Raw genomic sequence first — 6,795 nt, 5'->3', positions numbered from 1 at the left:
AACCTAGGAATTCTCAAAAACACTTAGGACTAATAGTTTAAGTTTTGTGATGGAGAATTAGTGAATCGTCATTCACTTACCTTCAATTTATTTGCATGTTAGATTACGGCATCCCTTTTCTAGTATGTAAATGTTATTGTTGGATCCTAGCCCTAATTTTTCTTATTGGGTGATAATTAGGGATTCTTATTCTAATCTATCTTTGTCCTTTCTATAGATGTCGAACGCAAACAACGCTGCTGCTAGTTCTTTCACGTTGATGAGCCTTTGCCAAAAGGTCACCTTCGATGGAACGAACTTTAGCGAATGGATAAGATACATTCGCACCATTGCTCGCTATGAGGATAAAGAGTATGTCCTCGATGAGAAGCTCGAGAAAATTAACCCCAAAGTTGCTACTCCCGCCGAAATCACCACCTTTGAAACTCATGAGCGAGATGCAACGAATGTACATTGCATCATGATCACCACCATGAACTCCGAATTCCAAAAGTCCTACGAGGACATGTATCCATACGAGATGCATCACGACTTGTTGGAGAGATACCACCAAAACGCGAGACAAGAGCGTTACGAGATTTTCACTAACATGATCTCCGCTAAGATGGGTCATGGAGAATCTCTTACCGTGCACCTGCAAAAGATGCAAAGGTATGTCGACCGCCTTCGCAAGTTAAATGTTGACTTCGGTGAAGACTTGGCGATCGACATGGTGCTTCACTCTTTGCCTCCGATGTACAACCAATTTAGGATGACCTACCACATGAACAAAGAAGAGGTCACCCTAAGCAAACTCCAAGGTCTCTTGAGGGTCGCTGAGAGCAACTTCAAGGACAAGTCTGTTGCACCTACTCCCAATCCGTCCGCTGCTCCTGTCTTGGCTATTGGTCAAGGGAAGGGAAAGAAGAGGAAAGCTTCATCGAATAACTATCGCAAGGTGAAAGCCCGAGATGGTGCCTCTTCTAGTGGGACCAAACTTGATCCCGCTAAGCCCTACTCCAACCCAAAGGAGGCAGAGTGCCACCACTGCCACAAGATAGGACATTGGAAGAGAAGCTGCCCGGATTACCTGCAAGCGATCAAACAAGGAAAGATCAAGCCATCTTTCGCAGGTATATACACAATCAAATCTAACGATTCTAATCATGCTATTTCTTGGGTTCTTGATACCGGTTGTGGTTATCACATTTGTTCTAATGTGCAGGGACTAAGAAGAAGTAGGAATGTAGAGCAAGGAAGGATCAATCTAATCATGGGGAACAGAAGATCGTCGCCTGTGACCAAGATTGGGGTGTATTCTTTAGTGCTTAGGAATAGTTTAGTTTTAGATTTGAACAATTGTTGCTATTCGCCAGAAATGGCTAGAAACATCATTTCATTTCATGGTTTATATAGACAAGGATTTAGATTTTCTTTTAATAATGAGAATGGTTCTATTTTGGCTTATCTAAATGGTGTCTTTTACTTTGAAGCTATACCATGTAATGGAATATATGAAACTGTTATGATTGTTGATAACTTAGGAAATGATGTTTTGAATATTGATTCTTCCACTGGTATGGATAAATCATCCTTGTGGCATTGTCGTCTTGGACATGTCAACAAGAAACGCATAGCACAACTCCAAAAGGATGGAGTGTTGGAGTCATTCGACCTTAGGGAAGATGACACATGCGAATCTTGTTTACTTGGAAAGATGACTAAGTCACCCTTCACGAGTACTTGTGAAAGGGGTGAGGGGCTATTGGACCTAATACATACCGATGTATGTGGACCCTTTAGATCAACCACGAAGGATGGGAACCGCTTCTATGTGACTTTTACCGATGACTATAGTAGATATGGGTATATCTACTTAATCAAGCAAAAGTCAGACACCTTTGAAAAGTTCAAAGAGTTCAAGAATGAAGTGGAGAATCAATTGGGCAGGAAAATCAAGATGCTTCGATCCGATCGAGGAGGAGAGTACCTAAGTCTTGAATTCCACGATTATCTCAAGGAGTGTGGAATAGTTTCGCAATTGACGCCTCCTACGACACCGCAGTTGAATGGTGTGGTAGACAGGCGTAATCGAACCTTATTGGATATGGTTCGCTCTATGATGAGTCGTGCTTCACTACCTATCTTCTTTTGGGGGTATGCCTTAGAGACTGCCGCCCATATCCTTAACCGAGTCCCTACTAAGAAGGTTACCAAAACACCTCACGAGATGTGGACAGGGGAAGCTCCCTCGTTGGCACATATCAATGTTTGGGGTTGCGAGGCTTTCGTAAGACGAGATACTCACGACAAGCTTGAACCTCGAAGTGAGCGATGTATTTTCATCGGCTACCCGCAAACATCCTTTGGATATCTCTTCTATAGACCGAAAGACAATGTTGTCTTTGTTGCGAGGAGAGGAGTTTTCCGAGAGCGAGAACTCATAAGCCACGGAGACAGTGGGAGGCAAATCGAACTTGAAGAGATTCAAGAATCGATAGATGAAGGAACCTCTACCGCTAGCATTCAACCCGAGGAGGAAACTCCGGTTGAACCGATTGACGAATCCTTACCTCTTAGACGTTCCGATAGAGTTAGAGTTCATCCCCAGTTTTATGGTTTTCATATTACTACTGAAGGGGACACGTATATTAGTGATGGTACACTAGTAAATCTTGATGAACCTAATAGCTATAAGGAAGCCATGGCAGGCCCGGAGTTTGCAAAATGGAAAGAGGCAATGGATAGCGAGATCCAATCCATGTACGATAACCAAGTTTGGAATTTGGTTGATTATGTGCCCGAACGTAAGACCGTTGGGTGCAAATGGATCTTCAAGAAGAAGACCGACGTGGATGGGAACGTACACACATATAAAGCGCGATTGGTCGCGAAGGGCTTTACTCAAACTCCCGGAGTTGACTATGATGAGACCTTCTCACCAGTTGCGAAGATTAAATCTATTAGAGTGATGCTAGCAATTGCCGCATTTCATGATTATGAGATTTGGCAAATGGATGTCAAAACCGCTTTCCTTAACGGAAAGTTGGCTGAGGATGTTTACACGGCTCAGCCAGAGGGGTTTGTGGATCCGAAGCATCCGAATAGAGTGTGTAAACTTGAGAAGTCCATTTATGGACTTAAGCAAGCATCTCGCAGATGGAATCTTTGCTTCGATGAGAAAGTCAAAGAGTTTGGATTTGTACGAAGCGAAGATGAATCTTGTGTATATGTCAAAGCCAGTGGGAGTATAGTAAGCTTTCTCGTTCTGTATGTTGATGACATATTACTCATAGGAAACGACATCCCGACTCTGCAGGAAGTCAAGTCCTGGCTCGGGAAGTGTTTCGCTATGAAGGACCTCGAAGAGGCTTCTTACATTTTGGGAATAAGGATAGTAAGAGAAAGAAGTAAGAGACTAATTGGACTTAGTCAGAATACTTACTTAGAGAAGGTACTAAAACGTTTTAGTATGGAAAACTCAAAGAAGGGAGAATTACCGATACAAGGAAATGCCAAGTTGAGTAAGACTCAAAGTCCGAGTACCGAAGTTGAAATAGCAGAAATGAGCCGAATACCATATGCTTCCGCAGTTGGCTCAATCATGTACGCTATGACTTGTACTCGCCCTGATGTAGCCTTCGCTTTGAGCATGGTTAGCAGATATCAAGGGAACCCTGGCAAAGCACATTGGATTGCGGTGAAGAACATCCTTAAGTACCTTCGGAGGACGAAATATTGGTTCTTAGTCCTTGGAGGGAGTGATGACTTGAAGGTGCAAGGGTATAGTGACGCCAGCTTTCAGACCGACAGGGAAAACTATCGTTCGCAGTCGGGCTGGGTCTTTACCCTAAATGGAGGAGCAGTGACATGGAAAAGTTCCAAGCAGGAAACCGTAGCTGATTCAACGTGCGAATCAGAGTACATCGCAGCGAGCGAAGCGTCGAAGGAGGCAATATGGCTAAAGAACTTCATTGGTGATCTTGGAGTTGTGCCAGCCATAAAGGAGCCCATGGAGATTTTCTGTGATAACGAAGGTGCGGTTGCCTTGACTAAGGAACCGAGGGATCATGGTAGATCTCGACATATCGACAGAAAATATCACTTCATTAGACATCGTGTAGAAGAAGGACAACTCGTAGTGAAGAGGATATCATCAGAAGATAACCCAGCAGATCCACTTACGAAGGGACTGAGTAGGGTTAAGCACTTGCAGCATGCTAGGAGTATTGGGCTGAAGGATGATATTAGTATAGATTAGATAGTATTAGAAATGTATAATAGATAAATGTAATTAACATTTGATGATTAAATAAAGGAGTTTTATTTATAAGTAAAGTTACTGTCATATGTTAATTGTTTAACTATTTTTTCACTTTGCATGTCTTGACTTCCAGAATAATTGAGTTTATTAGGAATAATCGAATTATTCAAATGGTCCACAATCGTTCATATGTTGGGAGTAGATATGAATGAAGATTGTCATGAATTGGTGTGTAGAATGTCTAAATGGTGTTAGACATAGCAAGGGTTGCTGCAACGTTCATGAGTGCTTATGAACTGGTTTTGAGCATTGGAACAAACCCGCGCTTGCTGGAATCACTTTATGGAATATGATATAAAAGGTGATCGCAAGACGATAATATCATATAGTCTTAAAACCTAGATATATGGTTTATTATTTGTTAATTGATTGTACATTGATAATGCGAAAACGCATCAGTAACTTGGTGTTATAAAACGCATTGTTGTGTATAGTTGGTTAATGAATAAGTAAATGCATATAAGTCGAAGTTTATCTGTAAATTTTATCCTAAGAGGGTAGAAGAGATATCTTGGCCACTCGATGATTTGATTTGACTTATGTGTCGGGCCCGATCAGAACTGAATTGATGTGTTTGATTAAGTTCTATGTCAAATAAATCGGAGATCGAGAAATCAAATGCTTGACTAACCATTCCATAGGATTGTCAGCATGATATCTAACAGAGGACTGTAAGATCCCTTATCTAAAGGACAAGATTAATTAGATCAGAGTTGACAGCGTCTTTGAGAGCTACGATTGCAAACCGAATTGTACTTGTATAGTTACTAGACTTATCCAAGTGGGAGACTGTTGGGATAGTGTCTAAGGCTGCAACTATATTAGGCAAGTATTTGATCCGGTTGTGCATGGTCCTTTTGGGTTGCCTTCACCATAGCAACTTGAAGGATTATTTTTTAAGAGAGAGTAAATATTATAAGGAATAATATATGGTTATTTGATTAATATAAGTCATAGATTAATTGGTATTAATTTGGTGACTTAAAGAGATTAATTAAATAAGAGGGTATAAACTGTCAATTGTTTGATAGTTACACTTTAGACTATAAATCCTTATCCTAGATAGGATGGACGATTTCTAGGGCTTGGATAAGCCAAAATCGTCCATAGGGTTATCAAGGAAAGGATATGGATCAACTTAAAGTCTAAGTTATCCAATTAGGGTTAAAGCTGTAATCCTTAAGGAGTCTACAAGTATATATAGACCCTAGGGGTGAGGGAATTCGAGTAATCACAACACACCATCTAAAGTAGAGATAGTCTGGCCGAATTCCTCCCCTCTCCTCTCTCCTAAATCATCTTGCTTGCTATTGGTGTTTGTAAGCCATTAGAGGAGTGATATTTGTGACTCTAGAAGCTCTAAGACTACAAGATCAAGAAGGAACTCAAAGGTATGATTCTAGATCTGTTTCAATGTTGTTATTTAACCTAATTAGCCATTAGAAGTCTTGGATTCAAAGCATGTTTAATTAGAAAGCCTAGATCCGAGCATTAGGGTTTTGCATGCGCACATAGGAAAGTTCTTATGGCTAAAACCCATAAGGAGTTTGGAGCAATGCTTCGGGAGAGTGCCTTCGCGGTTCGGTTCTTCGTTTCAGGTGAGTTATCCTCACTGTACTCAAGGGTCTAAGGCACCAAGGCCAGCCCTTTTATTGTTTTCTATAGCTTGTTATGTACGTGATTATATGCTTGCTAGTACCCTGGCAGATAGGGAAGTAATATGATGTTATGCTCTGTTAGCTTAGTATCCTGGAGGATAGGATAGTTGAGTATTGGCAAGTTCTGTTGGATCAGAACCCTGGTAGTTGGGTAGTTTTTATGTTTATAGACCTGTAGTTGGTCTTGTCTTATGCACACTGGTAGGAGATTACCTGTGATTTATGCATGTAGAGTAGTAGCAGAGGGTATTCCATCTCGGTAGGATGATAGGTCCCTAGTATGTGGATTTTGTAGAGTGGTATGAGGTTGCCTGTTATGTGTTCATGATTGCTAATGTAGGGGCATTCCAACCCGATGGTTGTGGGCCAAGAGTATTCCATACCGGTAGGATGATTGGACTCGTATTATGTTGTCATTCCAACCCGATGGTTGAGGGGCCTGGGGTATTCCATCCTGCGGGATGAATGGGCCCATAGTAATAGTAGTAGTTTGTATGCATAGGAAGTGGGGCATTCCAACATGATGGTTGTGATCCAGGAGTATTCCATCCCGGTAGGATGATTGGATTCATAGTATACTGGCATTCCAACACGATGGTTAAGGGGCCTGGGGTATTCCATCTGGCAGGATGATTGGACCCATAGTAGTTATTGATGTAGGTATAGGTGTATCAGCATTCCAACCCGATGGTTGTGGGCCGAGAGTATTCCATCCGGGTAGGATGGTTGGACTCACAATATGATGGCATTCCGACCCGATGGTTGAAGGGCCTGGGGTATTCCAACCGGAAGGTTGATTGGACCCATAGTATGTTGTTCTTTGTTGTATGAGTA

The sequence above is a fragment of the Lactuca saligna genome, chromosome 8 (assembly GCF_052625555.1).
Source record: "Lactuca saligna cultivar CGN05327 chromosome 8, ASM5262555v1, whole genome shotgun sequence".
In the NCBI taxonomy this organism is placed as follows: domain Eukaryota; kingdom Viridiplantae; phylum Streptophyta; class Magnoliopsida; order Asterales; family Asteraceae; genus Lactuca; species Lactuca saligna.
Note: the sequence above shows the minus strand (reverse complement) of the source record.